This window comes from Pteropus medius, unplaced genomic scaffold (assembly GCF_902729225.1).
Source record: "Pteropus medius unplaced genomic scaffold, Ma_sr-lr_union100, whole genome shotgun sequence".
Classification (NCBI taxonomy): Eukaryota; Metazoa; Chordata; class Mammalia; order Chiroptera; family Pteropodidae; genus Pteropus; species Pteropus medius.
In genome coordinates, this window is record NW_024350319.1 from 22,266,427 (window position 1) to 22,285,501 (window position 19,075).

General features: G+C 33.3%; 1 protein-coding gene and 1 pseudogene across 2 annotated transcripts in view; one reads left to right on the forward strand and one right to left on the reverse strand.

Moving 5' to 3' along the window:
* MTF2 (metal response element binding transcription factor 2) overlaps window positions 1-19,075 on the forward strand; it is a 60,579-nt gene that overhangs the window by 8,244 nt on the left and 33,260 nt on the right. The window lies entirely within an intron of this gene.
* LOC120583477 (uncharacterized) lies at window positions 62-179 on the reverse strand (annotated as a pseudogene).

Below are 19,075 nucleotides of genomic sequence, written 5' to 3' on the forward strand. Positions count from 1 at the left end.
TTTATGTGTTATATTCCTTTGTTCTGGCCATCCAAAATGCTAAATAATTTTTTTTTTTTAACGCCTGCAGCACCTGGTATTCTAGGTGGTCTCCCATCCAGTTACTAACCAGGCCTGACCCTGCTTAGCTTCCGAGATTAGACGGGATCGGGCATGTTCAAAGTGGCATGGCCGTAGACTAAATAATACTTTTACACTACCATTTGATTCATTCCAACTTTAGATGTCCTGCTGTATAGAGGCTTTCTTGCCGTGACATAAAGATTCAGTTTACTTATGCCCAACATTTCTTTTCCCCTTTCCAGTTTTTGGGTTTTCTGTTGGTTCAGTAACTTTACACTTAAACCTTTTTCTTATTCTACCAACGCTAGACTTTATTTCTCCATTTGGTAAGGTGAGTATTGTTAAAGACCCTGCTTTTAGCTTAGTTTCTTTTCCTCTTCCCACCTCTCAATTTTTGTCATCTTTACTGTGCTTTTAAATTTTTAAATTTGATAACATTCAATATTCTGTTCTTAACTACAATGATCTGTGTTTTGTTTATAGGCTGATTCCAAAGGTTGAAAATTAATAAACAACTTTTATGTTAATTCGACCAAGTAAATATTATTCTCTGCAGAACCATACAATACTAGGATCATAGTTCCTTACTAGTAACATATTTTTTCCTCTTAAAATTTCTAACACTTTTGTATGTTTTTTCTGCCTTTGTCTTAATCTGTAAAGTTTTTCCTAGTGTCTTATACTGACTAGTTTGTTAAATCTTCCTTTTTCCTCAGACACCTCTCTCTGGGGGCCCTCTTTCCTTTTGTTCTAATCCAGATTGGTTGCTCTCTAGGTCTTTTTCATGGCTGCCATTCTGGGACTTCCTGTGTTGCTCTCTGGGCTTGGAAGCACTGTTTCCTGCATCCCATGTTTTTTTCTTTTTTGGGGGATACTTCCTCATTTTACTAGAGCCAAATCCCCAAGTTCTGACTTAAGACCTTAAAGTTTATTTTATATGCCTTCACTTTTTAAGATGTAGTTTGATCGATACAGGATTCTAGTTTGAACATTATTTTTCTTCATAATTTTGTGGCATTGCTCCTTTTTCTTCTAGAATCTGGTGTTGCTTTTAAGTCTAGTTCTAAGTCTTATTATTCTTTTGTAGATAACTTGATTTTACTGTTTGGACACTTACAGGGTCTTCTCTTTTCAGTGTTATGCAATTTCATGTGAATTTAGGGTTTTTAAAAATCACTACTTAGAAGTACTCTTGTTTTGAAGATTCCTGTTTCCTTTCAGCCCTGGGAAAAGTGTTGGTGAAGATGTAGAAAAAAGGGAACCCTTGTGTACTGTTGATAGAATTGCAAATTGGTGCAGCTGTTATGGAAAACAGAATGGAGGTTCCTTAGAAAATTAAAAATAGAACTACATATGATTCAGCAATTCCAGTTCTGGGTATTTATGTAAAGAAAATGCAAACACTAACTCAAAAAGATATATGCACCTATGTTTATTGCAGCAGTATTTACAGTAGCCAAAACATGGAAACAACCTAGGTGTCCATTGATGGATAAATGGATAAAGAAAATGCGGAGTGAGTGAGTGAGTGTGTGTGTGTGTGTGTGTGTGTGTGTGTGTGTGTGTGTAATATTATTCAGCCATAAAAAGAAATATTCCCATATATGACAACATAGATGGATCTTGAAGTCATTATGATAAATGAAATAAGTCAGACAGAGAAAGACAAATACTGTGTGATCTTACTTATAAGTGGATTCCAAAACAATAACAAAAACCAAGCTCATAGATACAGAAAACAGATGGTTGCCACAGGTTGAGGGTGGGGTGCTGGCAAAATGGATGAAAGGGGTCAAAAGATACAAACTTCTAGTTATAAAATAAGTCATGGGGATGTAATGTATAGCATTGTTTCTATAGTTAATAATGCTGTATTGCATGTTTGAAACTTAAACTAAATCTTAAAAGTTCTCATCACAAGAAAAATTTGTACCTGGTGATGGATGTGAACAATACTTATTATGGTGATGATTTTGCAATATATACAAATATACAATCATTATGTTGTACACCTGAAACTAATGTTATATGTCAATTATATCAATTAAAAAAATATTACCTAGCAAAAAGAAAAAGATGCTATAGAAATATATTTCTAAATAGAGAAAAATGTTCCTAATATGCTGTTAAATTAAAAATAAGGCATGTTGCAGAGCAGTATGCAAAAAAGACCTAATTTTTAGAAATGGAAATATATACTCGGATCAAAAAAAATGTTTTCTCTTCTCCATTATCTCTGTTTTAAGGACTTCTTTTGTATTTTACATCTCCTTGATCAATCATCCTCCCCCACCCCAGTAATATGGGAACATTTTCATTGACTTATTTTTCTAGTTCAATAAAAGTTAGTTTTTTTAAACTTCCAGAAGCTCATTCTTGGGCTTTCAGTGTCCGTTTTTTAATATCATCATGTTTTTAATTTATGTATGCAGTAGATCCTTGATTTTTTCTATATTAATTAGACTTTATTTTTGAAGTTGTTTTCTGTTCCCTGGATTATTTCCTTTGGAGTCTGTTTTCTCTGTCTTTGTCTTTTGTTTTTTTAATTTTTATTAAATCAGGAAGCAATATCTGCTTGGGTACTTGGTATGGTAGGCTTTAATTTAGAATGAAATGTGGGGAGCTAGCTCCCTTCTATTTCCCATGATGCCAGAATGTGAAAGGCTTTACTTTGGGACATCAGCACTCATTTAGCCTTAGTTTTCAGACACTTTTTTTTTGTGAGTTCAACCCTCATTTTTCTTCTTTCCCTCCCAGGAGTATACTAATGATAGTTTAGATGTAGAGGAGACAGCCAGTTCTTGAGATGCTACTCAGGAATGTTTGTATCTCAGGAACATGGGGAAATAGATTTAAAAATAGTTTCTTCCCCACCCTCAGTAAAGGGGGAAAGGGGAGGAAATGAAAGGAAAGAGAACTAATGCTGTATTGAGTTGCTGTTATTAATGGAGATTTTTAGGAGCATTGGCCCAAGGTGGGGGAAAAAAAGATTGAGAAATGCTTGTTTATTATAAGGTAAGTTCTAAACATGACAGAGAAAGCCCTTTATGGTTGTTTCCAGACAACCTCAAGAGGAATAATGAGAAATAATGATTTATTGTGATTGGAATATTTGGGGGTGGAACTGAGGATTGTTTGAGAGAGGTTAGTTTGAGAAAGCATTTTATATTTTGAAGAATTTTAGACTATTCTTTTGGCCAAAGTTTCCTAAACTTAAGTAATTTTGTTGCCAACACTCTTTCTTGCCATATCTGAGTATGATCTCTGTTATTATTTACTTGATGCTTCCTTTATATTAACTTTAAATTAACTCATTTAGCTTTAAGCAATAACCATCAGTTTAGGATTAAAAATCTTTAATACACATTAAAATAATTACATGAAATGAAAAATGTCTTCTCCTGCCAAGGTACTTTTTATACGTCACCAAGAAACACTATATTTCATCAAATATAAGATGTTGTTAATTTTAAGATGTACCTTTTGATGTATCAGTAAGAAAAAGCCCTGCTAATTAAGCTGGAACACAGTGCTTATCATATAGAAGTTCTTTTTTATGCTGATTATCATTCTTGTATTAACATAAAAAGGAACAGCCTTTTCTCATTCTTCTATAAATATTAAAAGGAAAATATAAGTGAAGTACATTGGGTTGAGGTATTTGTAGACCTTCTGTTAAAAATCTGCTTTTGCATCACTTAAAAAATCACAGCTTCATTGAGATATTTCATATGCCATTATAATTCACCATTTTAAAGTATACAGTTCCCTGGGTTTAAAAAAAAAAATCAATGTGTAATCATTATCGCTATCTAATTTTAGAACATTTTATTACCTCAAAAAGAATACCCATACCATTTAGCATTCACTTCCCATTCCCTCCTCCTCCTTCTCTAGTCCCTGATGACACTAATCTACTTCTGTATTTATATTTTGTCAATCCTGGGCCTTTCATATAAATGTAATTATACAATTTGTGGCCTTGCATGTCTGGCTTCTTTCATTTTTCATGTTTTCAAGGTACATTCATTTTGTAGCATGTATCTGTATTTCATTCCTGTTTATGGCCAAAATACATTTCTTTGTATGGTTATCCCACATTTTATTTATTCATTCATCAGTTAGTGGACAGTTTTCACTTTCTGGCTATTATAAATAATGCTGCTATGAACATTCACGTACAGGGTTTATGTGGCCATGTGTTTCTATTTCTCTTGGGTACATATCTAGGGGTGGAATTGCTGGATCAAATGATACCTGTATGTTTAACCATTTTGAGGAACTGCCAAACTGTTTTCTAAAGAGCCTCTACTCTTTTACAGACTCATCAGCAACTATTTCTCTACTTCTTTGCCATTAATTGTTGTGTCTGTCTTTTTGATTATAACCATCCTGGTAGATGTGCAATGGTATCTCATTGTGATTTTGATTTGCATTACTGTCATGGCTAATGATGTTGAGCATCTTTTCACTGTGGTTATTGGCCTTTTTGTATACCTTCTTTGGAGAAACTGTCTTCATGCCTTTTGCCCATTTAAAAATTGGATTATTTTTTTATTGTTGAGTTGTAAATATTCTTTATATATTTTGGGTACAAGACCATTATCAGATGTATGATTTGCAGTTATTTTCTCCAGTTCCGTGGATTGTCTTTTCACTTGGTGGTCCTTTGAAGCATAAGTTTTAAATTTCGATGTTCACTTTATCTATTTTTCTGCTTGTGTTTTTGATATCTAAGAAAAACATCACCTAAACATCATAAAGATTTACTCCTATGCTTTTTAAAAAGCATAATGTAGTTTTAGCTCTTAGTCTGTGATCCGTTTGGAGTTAATTTTTGCATATGGTGTGAGGTAGGTGTCCATTCTTTTACACGGGAATACCATTTTCCCAGAGCCATTTGTTAAAAAGACTCTTCTTTTCAACTGAATTGTTTTGAAAATCTTTTCAAAATTAATTGACCATAAATTTAAGGGTTTGATTCTGGATTCTTAATTTTATTTCATTGATTTATGTGTTCTTATGTCTGCATCATAACATTTTGATTACTGTTGCTTTGTATTAAATTTTGAAATTGGGAAATGTGAGTCCTCCAATTTTTTTCTTTTTCAATATTTGGGTATTCTGGGTTCCTTGCTTTTCCATGTGAATTTTAGAATCAGTCTGTCAATTTCTACAAAAAAATACTCAGCCATGATTTTGATAGAGATTGCTTTGAATGTTGTAGATTGATTTGGGAAATACTGCCATCTTAATGTTAACATCAGTGACATGGGATGTCTTTCCAATCCTGCAGTGCAAGTCTTATTTAATTCCTTTCTCTGTTATGTAGTTGTCATTGTACAAGCCTTACACCTTTTTGAAATTCCGAAATATTTTGTAATTTTTTTGATGTGATCGTAAATGGAATTTTTAAATTTCATTTTCAGAATGTTCATTGAGAGTGTATAGAAGGATTGTTCATTGCTAGTGTATAGAAATGCAGTCAATTTTTTATATTAACTTTGTATTCTGCAACCCTGCTGGTTTATTCTAATTGTGTGTGTGTGTTCTGCATCACGTTTTGAGTTTTATAGCATATCTTTCCTCACAGTATCACTTTTTGTGCCATCTTTAGCATTGGTGACAGTATTTCTTAAACTTCTTTATATAAGAAGATGTATAAGAATTGGTGCTGGGCCTCTATGGCAGGTTTATAGTTAAATATAGCAGATCTACTCTTGATTATCACTTTGGGAAGCGAACTGAACATGTCTGATTTATTATGTACCCTACCTTTTTCCACCACCATTTAGTTTCTGGAGGTATAATAGATGCCTAAAATATTAATTTTCTCCCCAGTGGTTGCTGACGCTGATAGTCTATGTTTTGATGCTGGTGCTCCTAGTGTATGCAATATGCATTGGTATTAAGGAATCCTTTGCTACTGCTGCCTGGCCAGTTAGTGACTGATTATAAGGTACTATGAGTTGTGACACAGATCTACATTTCTTGAAGTTGAAAATGTGAAAATTATGTGTCCTTTAGTTAATGACTTCCTTAGCCACTAAGACCCATTTGCAGTTCTTTAGGCAAAGGAATGAATGATTATAACAGATTTTCCTTACTGCAAATTGAAAGTGCATTAAATAAGCATTGGGGTTGGTGGCAGGAAGATCAGTTAGGAGTCTGTGGTAATCAAGCAAGTGACGCAGTGGTTATGAGAGATATTTTAGAGGTGATCTTTAAGGAAGAATTAGCAGGATTATGTGAGTATTTGGAGGATTAGGGAAGAGAGAGGAATCAAGGATAACAAATTTCTAGATTGAGATATGGTCAGATGGTAATAGCATTAACTGCTATAGGGAATACTGGAAGAAGAGGAGGAATTTGAAGAAAATGTCAATTTTGTTAAGGGTGCTGGGAGAATCCAGATTGGATGTTTTATAGGCAATTGAAAATAAGAGTCTGAAGCTCACGAGATTAGAATGGGGCTGGAGATAATTTAAAAATTGTCAACAGATAAAAATTAGGTGAAACATCAGGAGGACATGATTACTTAGGACAAGCAGAACATGTAGAACAAGAAGGGAGGGATCCCTAGGAACTTCAACATTTAAAGTGTTGGCAGAAGAGGAAAAATCAGTACAGAAGTGGGAGAAGAGTCACTTACCAGTGACAGATACCTCAGAAATGAAGGAAAGTGAATTTCAAGGAATAGTTCATGATCATAAATTATTATGCAAAGATTAGGTACAGTGAGAACTGAAATTAGAGCATTGTTTGGTATTTGGTCACTTGGAGGTCTTTGTTGCAGTTATTAACAGTAATCAGGACAGTCAATTTGCGACAAATTAAATAGAGTATGCTTTTTTAAGTTTATTCGTGAAAAGAATGAGAAAAATGGAGAAATAATTTGTAAGGACTTTTGTTGCTGTTTTAAATTTTTTATTTTTGTTATCGCAGATTTGTTCCAAGGGAGAGTTGGAGATTTAAAATAAAGGAAAGGAGATAATTGATAAAGTTAAATGCTTTTTGTGAGATTTCTAATACTGAAGAGAAGAGCCATGGCCTCTTTAGAGAAGTGAATTAGGTAGATGCTTTTGTGGATAGATTTCAGGAAAAGGGGGTGGGGAGAAAGTTGAGGAATTTCATATTTGTAGTTTCTGTTTTCTCTAATATATAACCTAACCTTGTTGAGTGAAGGAGTTGAGTGCCCCAATAGACTTTCCACCAAGTTCCTTATTCTGAAGGTGTGTATGTAGCAGAAATGATTATAATCTTTTTTAAAAGTTCTTTATGCATTAATTATTTTGCACATATGGTTAGTTATAGCACCTAAGCTTTTTGAAAAAATATATAATTACCGATTTTCTACTGATATCAAATTCCCCGAGGAGACTGAGTCGTCTTAACCATTGAACTTACAGTTCTTTGAGGAGTGTCTCGCACATATACCACTTTGTTATTCCTTTGAGGTGTTTTTTGTTTTTTGTTTTTTTTTTTAGAATTACAGTTTATAATATTAAGATGCTTTAATCATATAGAAACAAAATAAACTGATTTTCATTGAGAAGAGATAGCATCATTTTCTCCTGTCCTTGCATTAGTTTAAGGTTCCTTCTTGGGTACTTGAAGCCCTCTATTGACAGTCTGCGACTTTTCGATAGCAGTTCATGAATTCTCCATTAGATAGAGGAGTAATTTATGCAGTTCTGTTTAAGAGCACTTAGCCTTGTACTAAAAACATTTATACTAAATTTAAAAATAATCTCATAGTATGGTTTTGGATCCTAATGACATTACCTCTTAATCATGAATTGACATCAACAAATATATGTTGGTTACCCATCTTGAACAGATGAACATAATTCATTCACTTATTTGTTCAACAAATATTGTTGAGGACCTTCTATGTGGGATAGTCTTGGATGCTACAGATAAAGTGTTGAACAACATAGACACTTTCACTGCCCTTGTGGAGTATGCAGTATGGAGGAGGGACACATACATGCAAAACAAGTAAACACACGGAATCACGAAATTTTTTGTTAAAACTGTTTAAGCTGACTTTAATTATGAGGAAACAATAGGACAAATTCAGTATGTGTAGCATGCTACCAAGATAGCCGACTTCAAAAAATGTCTGCTGTTTAGTAAAAACAATCAAAAACGAATACAGTTGAGGTTAAAGGAGCCAAGAGACATGACAAATACAAAGTGTGAACCTTGTATTTGTCATGTCTCTTATGTGGGTCCTAGTGTGGGTCCTAGATTCTGAAAAAAGCTTTAAAGAACATTTTGTATCATGTTGGAGAATTGGGACTATACATCAGATAATAATATTAATGTTAAATTTGCTTGTATAATAATGGTCTTGTGGCTGTATATTAGGAGGTTCATTGTTTTAAGGGGGTATACCTGATATTTACAAGCAAAATGATATCTGCAGCTTTCAAATGGATCAGCAAAAAAAAAATGTGTGTGGCAGGAGAGGGAGAGAAAGAACTAAAATATTGGTGAATATAGGTGAAGAGTACACTAATGATTATATTTGGCAAATGTAATTATAGATTACGATAGGTTCTTTAAAAGAACAAGCTTTCTCTGATAGAGAATACTGTAGAGTTCAACTACTTTGATATACTGCTTGTGGGGAGGGCAGTTTTGTAGGAGGTACAACATATATGAATATCTTGGGTGGGAAAAATCTTTGTTTTTGAAGACTTGAAAGGAGGCCTGTATGGCTGTATGTTGAGATGCCAAGGTGTAATACTTCTGTGGGAGGAGAAAACTAACATGTGATACTTTATTTGTAGCATTTTCAGCCTAATAAATACCTAATATCCCAGTTTTAGTGTTTGAACTATTTATAAAGTTCTTTTGTATTTATCTGCATGAGACTCTTAAATGCAGAGCTTTGAAAAAATGAACTAGAGACAGTTGTCCTTGAGCTTTGTGTCAGTATCACGTAGCCAGTTATTTCTGTCTCAGGAAACTAAACAACGAAGCCAAACCATCTCTAGAAATGCATTTCATCACTGGTGGACTTGGTAGACTTAAATTAGGCCTATAAAAGCCTTGTGGCTAAATGTACTATGAACAAGAGGTAACTTGGTTTTACTGTTAAATCTGGGATGTAATCCAGCATTACTTGACTTTCTTTAGAACTTTAAGGAAGTGAGTTACAGTTTTTGTTGTTGCTGTTGTTGTTAGAGGGGCTAGTAGTCTCCCCATATATGGCATTGCTCTTAGGAGAAAATGAGATATGAATGCTCTTGAGAAAGTTAAACACTTTGTAGTAAGGTGAAGGTGTTTTTGAACCTTTTTAAATCTCTGTTCTACTACCCATGATCCAGTTCATACTTTTAGGAGTTGGAACTTCTTAACTCTAGGACAGTTAATGGCTTGCAGCAAGAACACCTCAGTTCTATTATTTCTTCTTCTCTTAGGACCGAATACTGCAGGATTATAATGAAATTCTAAACTTTCCATTCAGTTCATTTTTGCCTGAATAGTTTCATTTACTTATTGTAATCAACTTTACCAGCTCTGGACTTGAACGTGAATGTATGTATTTAACTTGACGTTAACTATGGTTTTTATGTATATTATTAGCATCGTTGGTTTTGGTGTTTTAAATCTGTAGTTACTTGCTGTCAATAGATATGCATATGCAAGATAACTAATCCTCTCACAACTAATATGCCATCAGAGATATTCAAACTAATATTATTAGTGAGTATTAAAGTGTCATTGTGGAGACATTCTGTTTTCCATTTGCACATATAGTTAAGATGACTGGATATTGTGATGAAAAGGCTTAACCAATTGTCATTTTTTAAAAATCTGACATATTCTTGAAATCTCATACTGTCTCTAGATTTTTGGTATTTGCCATTCTGAAAACACTTGACATGTTAAAGTGTCGTTTATAATTTTTTAAAAAGTTACGCTTTTTATAGTTTATAAAAATATTTTTTATTAAAAAATACTATATACATGTGAAAGCCTACACACACAGAAATGTTCTATAAAACATATTTTATCCTAAAATTTAAGATATTTAAACATTTTCTGTAATTTCATGAAAAGAGCCAAAGCTGCACTTACTGAAACTGTATACACCTCTGTCGTTGATTGACTTGTTAGATGGCTATTTTTAATTCTCAAGGTCTCAGGCTGAACCTAAGATCTGGGTGGCGAATTCAGTTCTGCTTTCAATTTCAATCTTCAAGTGAGGTGAAATTAAGTACAGTTTTAGAAGAGCTTTTTAATTCTACATTTAAATGCAAGAACAAATTTTGAGCTGTGTAGTAGAACACGTGTGTTTGTTCATAGGATAGTGATAGTTTGTTGATAGATGGAGGATTTATTTTACTAGTATGTGTATAAGTAAGTATAGGCTTTCATTAATTTATTCAGGAGATAATTATTAAGAACCTACTTTGTGCCAGAGTATGAAAAGTTTTAGAGATTAGTGATGAACAGAATAGTTTCAGTTGTCATTTGAAATGCAAATTCCATTTGTTTACATGGAATTATTTAGGTCAGATTTCTAGAAAATTGTTTTATTCTGCTTTTAATATATGTTTTACAAAGAAGATTCGGAATTATCAGTGTGTGAAAGTAAGAGTAATTCTGTTAGAATATGAATATTTATGGTTACATTATTTTTCCTCTAGTTTCAACAACTTCTTCATTCTTGTAACCAGTAACTTGTATTAATGCTCAGATTTTTCCCACCTCAAAACCCCCTTTGACCTCCTTGAGCTAAGCTTCTGGAAGTAGTAAGCTAAACTCTTAAAGTGTTAGTCTTCAGGTCTAGACCCCATGTGCTCTGGCATTTGAACTCGGTGGTCATAGGTGACTTTGGGATTGTTAATTTCAATAAACAGTTTTTATTACTCATTTTATTTAATTACTTAATTGGGTACATCTGATATACTACTCCTTTTTCTTCATTGTCCTTTCTTATTTCTTTCTTTTTTTTTTTTAATGCTATTCTTTATGGGTTGTCTTTTTATATTTCTGTGGCAACTTCTTTCTTAATAGGATTCTTTTGCTCATCATTAGAATAAGAGTTTTCCAAAGATTTTCAAGTTTGACTTTCATGAACTGTTAACTTTTTTTGGTGGGATAGGGTTAGTCTGCTGACATAGGCTTGCCACTTTTTTTTTTTTTTAAGTAAGAATGTTATTAAAAACCACCACTTATCACCATCATTTCATGAAATAAAAGATACTTTAAGTCTGAGAAAGTGAGAATGATATTCTCTCAAAATGTGAAATGATCTGTTGAGTAATTTTAACTTAATTGAAAACTCAACACATTGTCCTTGTTTTTCTTGTTTTGCGCTGGTCTGTGGACTTAAATTACATTTGAGAACCACTGCCTTAAAACGGGTTTTTGAAGTGATTCAAGGGGAGGGAATGGGTAGTTCTTGTGGTCTAATTTTAGAGAAAAACTATAAAGTATGTTTTAACATATTAAAATCTCTGGGGTAATCACTCTGTGAAAAAGCCGCCCCTTGCCCTGTTTACTTGGTATTGGAACCGTTTTTACACATAACTATTAATCTGTAGAACTCTTGTTCTAGAGGATACCCTTTGAGAAACACTGCTATGGATGTAGATCTTACCAAGGATTTGTCTTCACTTTTATTGTTATCTACCTTTTAAAAGTTAATTTTTATTATTTATCAAGTTAAAGTAGTTGTAAAACTAAAAAACTTTTAACCAAAAGATGCAGTATCTTATTTTTTCCATCTATCCTTAGAGACAACTACTTTTAATTTTTAGCTATTTTTTCTTTATATTTCTGAATAAAATATCACCGTCTTGATTTATCAGTTTTAGACATTTTTTCCTGTAATGTTGGATGAGGAATTTCTCTCAGTCTCTTCCTTTCTTTCAGTATGTTTATGCAAAAAGTTCAAACCCTGTTTTCCTTTGTATGATTATATAAAAATTTACATATGAGCTACATACGATATGGCAGAATAAGGGTGACTTTTAAATGAGTTAATTCATGGAAAGTACTTTGAACAGTGTGAAATATTTGTTAGCTGCTATTTCTAGTGTTACTTTTATACAATTAGGTTTAAAAGTTGACTAATGAAAAAAGAAAATTTACTTAGTTTTCTTTGAACATTGAAATCTTCACACATCTTTTCCCTGTTCTATAAATTATCTTGCAGTGTAGTTTTCTACACTGTCAAATCTGTCATGTGATTATCAGTTACTTTTTTTTAAGAGGTACTGTTCTGGAGCTCTCTGCTCTTCTCTAATCTGGACTTGTTGCTCTCTAGACTTATAGCACAGGTGTTGTATTGGGGGCTGCTTTCACAGTTCCTTTTGCCCATGTGTTGTGTTGACTCCCTTGCACCCATGTTTGCCTTTTATTTTGTTAGCTCCTTCTTTTTGTTATCCTCTACCAAAAAAAGTGTGCTTGGTGATAAATCTTTATAGACTTTAATTGCATGAAGTGTACTTAATTTACCCTCAGTCTTGATTGATAATTTGGCTGGTTTTAATTTTTCACTCAAGACTTTTAAATGAATAGTTCCTATCTTCTAACTTCTGATATTAATCTGACAATGTCATTACTATCCTAGGTCCTTTGTAAGTTACTTTTTTTTTTTTTTTCCTAATTATAATCTCTTTATCCTAGATTTTCTTGACACGGATCTTTTTCATTCAGTTTGCTAGATGCTCGCTTGGCCTTTTCAGTCTGCCAACTCCTGTTCTTCAGTTCTGAGATGTTTTTTTCTACTTTTTAAAAAATTTTCTTCCTACTTTTTTCCTATTTACTCTCTATTGTATGCACTTGCACTGGTCATATATTGGAAGATTGATGTTCTGATTTTATTATTTATTTTTGATTTATGTTCTATTGAATTTTTTTATTCTGGCTATAATTTTATTTTGTAGTATTTGTTATTTTGTATAGTATCTGAATGGATGCACTTTTTCTCAGATTTCTGAGGATATAGTTTTTTAAGAAAAACTTTTTAAAGGTAAGAAGATGAAGCACAGATATAGATAACATAACATATATCATTGGGTTAATAAATTTTCGTAAGGTTGAAGCCGTTCTAACTCAGGTCAAGAAATAGAACATTGCTAGCCAACCCAGAAGCCCAAGTTTCAATCTTTCTGTTCTCACAAAGATAATTGCTATTCTGACTTTTATGGTAGTCAGTTTTTTTCTTTATAATTGAATTATACAACTGTATATCTTAAAGATTATAGTTTAATTTTGTTGATTTTAAAACGCATGTTTTAAATTTTTTCCACTAATGGGTTCCAACTTGCATCTTGCGTATTTTCTATGTGTGCTAAATAAACTTTTGGCCAAGCAACCAACTGGTTTGACCTGTAGATTTCCTGGCCTGAATTTGCTGATTACATCCTCACTGTGCAGTTAGACATTATTTCTCTGCATTTTCTATAAATTGGTGGCTAGATCTACAGGCTTATTAGATTTAGGTTTGCCTTTTTTTTTTTTTCCTTTTCTTTTTTCTTTTGGCAAGACCACTTCATAGATGTGTGTTTTCCCATCAAGAAGCATATATAATATTTGATTGTTTCTCTTGTACTGATGCTCAATTCATAGATACATTTATTCAATAGGTGTTGGAAAATGGCAATTTAAAAATTCATTAGTTTATTTTTCATTTATTGTCTTGAATATATTTATAAAGAAAATTTAACCCCTGTTTTCAGTAGATTGTTCATCTTTTCCCCTCTCTGTGCTTTGTGTTTCCCTGATTCAGTCCTTAAAATAATAAACTTTCCATCTTATGGAAATGTGACTTGGCAGTCCAACTGTCCTTTATTCAGATTTTTACATATTACTCCATTCTTTGTGCTACACCTAACCTTTGCCTTTTGATTCTGGTGCCTCCAGTGCTTTGGTCTTTTGAGGTCCTGTTGGACAGATAGATTTGTTTCTAATTGTTTTTTTCTGCTGAGCACTTAAGTTTAATTGTCTTCCTCATTTTACCTTTGTTTATTATTTTTTCAGTTGCTTTCTATTTTCATATAGTTTGGACTTTTACATGTACTGTAGAATGTTTGAAGATAGTGTGTGTTTAAATTTTTTTTCTTGTTTTCGGGAGCACAGAAATCTTTGCTGTCTAAAACAGTAAATCCTTTTCATCCCATTTCTCTTCTCATTTCTGTCTAGGCTCAAAATACAATCAACACCTTCATGGCTTCCCAGATCTTTTCTTTCTGATTTTCTGAGCTGTGCATATTTTCAGCTGCTTTCCAGATTTCTTGATTAATCTTCCTGAGATGTTTGTCAGTTTAATCATTGTTTTCAAAGGACCAGTTTTTAGTGGTCTTTATTGTATATATTTTTTCTTTCATTGATTTCTTTTTTTAAAATTTTGCTTTCCTTGAGTTTATTTCCCTTTTTTCCCCTCTTCAACATGAGATAGGTACTTAAATTTATTAACTTTCAGTTTCCCTGCCCACCAGGGTCTGTATTCCATTTTTTATTAGTTGAAAGCTTACTCCAACTGATGAAATAAAAATGACAACTAAGACTTTCTTCATTTTAGTTCCTTTGTGGCTTTGCATCCATTACTGTACTTTTTTAAATTGAGGTATTATTGGCATATAATGTATTAGTTATACATTATAGATATACAATAAGTTAATCCTTAATGTCTATTTCATTTTAAAAATTATTTCTTCATATAACGCCATGATTAAAAAAAAAAAAAAGATAAATGTATATAAACTAGGTTGCACAGAGCCCTACTGCCCAGGGCTTTTTATCCATTAAAACTTCTTCATGGCCTTAATTTAGGTTTTTGTTGTCATTGTAGTTCATAGATTATCACAGACTTAGTGGAGTCTGTTTTTTCTTTCCTTTGCTTGTTTGTTTATTCATTCAGCCACTATTGAGAACCTATTATGTGCTAGGTAATGGGAATATATAGCAGTGAACTAGGCAGACAGACAGACGAGGTCTCTACTTTAATAGAGCTTTTACAGCTTAGGCCTTTTTCGTTTGTCCAGTGTTATCTTTGTCATTTTCTCTCTCTCATAATTTGAGCTATGACTTACTTGAAGTTTTGTTCTTAGAAAAGTGTATGTTGTCCTGGGACTTTGTGCCTTTGCTTGTGTCCTCGATGCTTATGAAACTCTCAAGTTCATCTGAGAAACTAGTACTTGTCCTTCAGGTTAAAAGCCGAGCACTCATGACTATTGACTGACCCTGCCTCTTGCTTCTGGATAGATTAGAAGGTATTTTCTTTTTCTGTCTATTCATTATAGGAATTGTGTTACACAAATTTTTTCTGTGCCAGCAGTATGGGTGTTTATTTCCCAAGTTAGGCTATAGTTCTTTGGTGTTACGTACTATATCATTCCATATTTGTTTCTCTTAACACCCATCATAGTATCTGGCACATAGCAAGCATTGAATAAGTTCTTGTTGAATGATGATAGCTATAGAGTTTAAAAATCATCATGTGTTTCTTAACTTTTATTGGACTCTTATTCAAAATGGTTTGGGTAGTAGACCGTTCTGGTTGGTTAAAGTGTTGAGGTTAATTAAAAAGTATATTTTGAGATACCAGTTTTTGTATATGTGCTGCCAAAGTGAGCACGAGATACCTGTTTTTGACTATAAGCAGTTAGTAGCTTGGGAGACAAAAGTGTGTAATAAACCTTATAATATAAGGCTGCAGTTTTGCATGTAAACCATTATAAATGGAAATTAAGATTCCAAGTTAGCCAGTTTATCATTTGTAATATAACTTACTTGCAGTGTTCCTAATACTTATCTCTCACTATAATGGTTTCAGAATTTAACCTTGTGCTCTAATGAATGCATTTCTTCTCAGTATTGCCCAGCCTTGAAATTAAGATATCAGCTAATTCTGAGCCACTAGTAGCAACCCTTACCAGGGGTCCCAGCAAGGTGAGGGTGAGAGGATAACTCCTTCATTAATAGCCTAAGTGTTGCCTTTCTACCTCATCGCCTTAAGGCAGAGTTCACCACTATGTAAGTCCTGCATCACATACAAGGAGTTCCCATGCAAATTCTTATAACTTTAATTTTAAATATCTGTGGACAACTGAGGACCACTGAATAGTTGAGGAAAGCCTGGTACATGACAGGAGAGCCCAAGGTAAACAGGAGAAATTATTCCTAAACAGATAATAGAAAGGGTTTACTTGAGAGCTGAACAAGTATGACTAGAAGAAGACTTTGTGTCTGGACTCATCATTATGAAATTTGAAGACATCAAAGATAAAGGGAGATCCTAAAAACTTCCTGATGGAAAAATTCAGTAAACTACCAAGGAGTAAAAATCAGAGTGGCATCAGCTTTTTCAGCATCAGTGCTAATTATTGAATTTAATATAGGAATATCATCAGACTTCTGAGGGCAGTTATTTTCAACATAAAATTCTGTATCTAGGAAACTATCAGTCAATTGTGAAGGTAGGATTGAGAAAAGTTTTAGATACATAGAGGCTCAGAATATTTACATGCACACTTCCTTTTGTTGTAAACCCCTGCTCCAGCAAAAGAATATGTGATCCAGAGTACACAGTGTAAGGAAACTTTTAAGATGAGAAGGCCTAGAGGGTAATCAATCCATATTGGTACAGGAACATGGAAAGTTCTAGAAGCAAGGGTTACCTGTGGAAAAAAGAAACGTTTGAAGTTATCCTTGACAATTAGAAACAAGGAGGCAATAAAGGGATGCATTAAACAATTTTGGGAAAATTAAAAAGTGAATGAGAAAAGATGTTTTAATACGATTATGTATTTAGTTTTGCAGTGATTAATATTTACAATTTTAAGTAAGTAAAACACTTTATTGATTTAATGAAAATAAGATTTGTACAGGATGGGAGTTGGTGATTAACATTTTTTTATGATAAGTCAGATCTGAAATTGATCAGAGAAGAGAGATGTAAGCACATTATTTAGAAATATGGCAGTACTTCCCAGAAGAAATAGCTGAGAGTTAAAAAAGTACCAGCCTCTGCTGAGCAGGACCTGGATGTGGGAAAGCATGGATGGGGAACTCTTGCAATTCATTTTAATCCTTTCTGTACTACTTGATTTAATAAATAAAACCAAGAGAGCATCAAATCTGAACTTGGTGGGTGGACCTGAATCAGGAAAGGAGCCTTAAGAAGGAGGGTCTAGCTGTATTCTTTACCAAGATCTTGGGCCCTGAAGATAGGGACCTTGACTGTCGAGAAGGAAAAATAATTAACCTGAAAGTGAATTGAATTTCTTGATATTTCATCCACCACTTATTGAGAAATTATACTATATTAAATCCTTAACCCATGTTTTTTAATATTAGGCTGGTAGTAATCCTCAGAGATTATCTCAGACGGATGAAATAAACTCTCATGGTCTCACAAGTAGTATTCAGATAATTTCCTTGTCAGCTGGGGGATAAAATTGGAGGAATGGGTGGGGAAGGAAAAAAGCCACAGTATTTGAATTACGCATCCAATTCCCAAGTTCTTAAGTCAGGGTCCTATTTATTGTGAAAATAGTGGACCAAGAAGGAAGAAGTGGCTCGAACCTTTGGTCCCCACTTACTTTCAAGGGAGTAAACCTCCTTGTCCAGACAGCCTCTTTCAAGACGGATATCAGTAGCAGTGATGAGAAGATACTTCTCTAATAATAACTGTATTATAGGTAGAAGAAATCTGTATAAGTGAGTTGTCAAATAGTAAAAGCAGGTAGCAAGTAGTGATAGTAGTAGTGACTATTGAAATAAGATTTGCTACTCTGCTACTCTTACTACTCTTATCACCTGTATTGTGTACTGTGAGGAGTGGATGTATTGAGTCAAATCTTATTAACATTGGAAAAAGTGTATATCATCCCAAGTCTGTGATCTGGATATGTCCGGTTTCCCTAGTCCTCAGATTCCCAACTTTAATTTACCAAATAAGAGTAATTTACCCATCATCTTAACATACCTACTTTAATACATTTAATATATGCCCTGCATATATGTATTCTTATAAAATATATAGTGTTATATGTGCATGTTTTCAGTTTGCATAAATAATGTGCTGTAAATTTTGTTCTTTTTTTATCAACACATTTACAAGATTTTTCCGTGTTGAATGTATGCTCCACTTTCAAGGTCAGAATAGTAAGTCTACATTTTCTAATTAGATGTCAGGTTTTACATTTTGCTTTTATGTCTTTAATCCATCTGGAGTTCATTTTTTTTTTTTCCCCCCGTATATTGTGAATTAGGGATACAGTTTTTTCTCCATTTAAGTGAGCCAGTTTCCCAAATACTGTTTACTAAATAATACATTTTTTTCTGTATTGATTTATGGTATCACTTTCATCATTTAACAACTTCCTATAAATGAATCTGTTTTGGCGATACCTATTCTGTTGCATTGCTTTTATTGTCTGTTCCTTTTTTCCTGCAACAGTTTCTCTCTGGAATATGTCACAGTATCTGGTAGGGGGTAAGTTTTCTCTTTGTTCTTCCTTTTAAAAGTTGACTAGATGTTCGATGGACTTTAGATTTTCTTATTAATTTTATAAAATGTTTGACCTCAGAAAATCCTGCTGGAATTAATTGGAATTTCATCGAACTTATATGCTAAACATTATCTACGAAAGACATTGAAATTTAACTTGCATCAACCCCTTTGGGAGAAGCAAGAGTATTCTAGATGTTCATAATATCCTATAAAATGAAAAGGTATGGACTAGAGGTTTAGTGGGTGTTGAAAAGAGCAGGGAACATCTTACATAACCCAACAGAGGTAGGGAGTGCAGAGCTTAAGAAAAGGTCATGTGAGCCAACCTTTTTGTTTGTTTTGGTTTCCTTTTAAAATTTTCCCTGGTCTGACTTATTAAACAGGAGAGGCAGCCTAACCTGGATCTAAGAGGAGAGATACAGCTTTGTAGCTACTGATTAGAGTCAACTGAGTACACAGATACTGATTCCCTCAATCAAAAAGTCTGTTTGTTATGGCACTTTTACAGTGTATAAACTGGGGAAATCT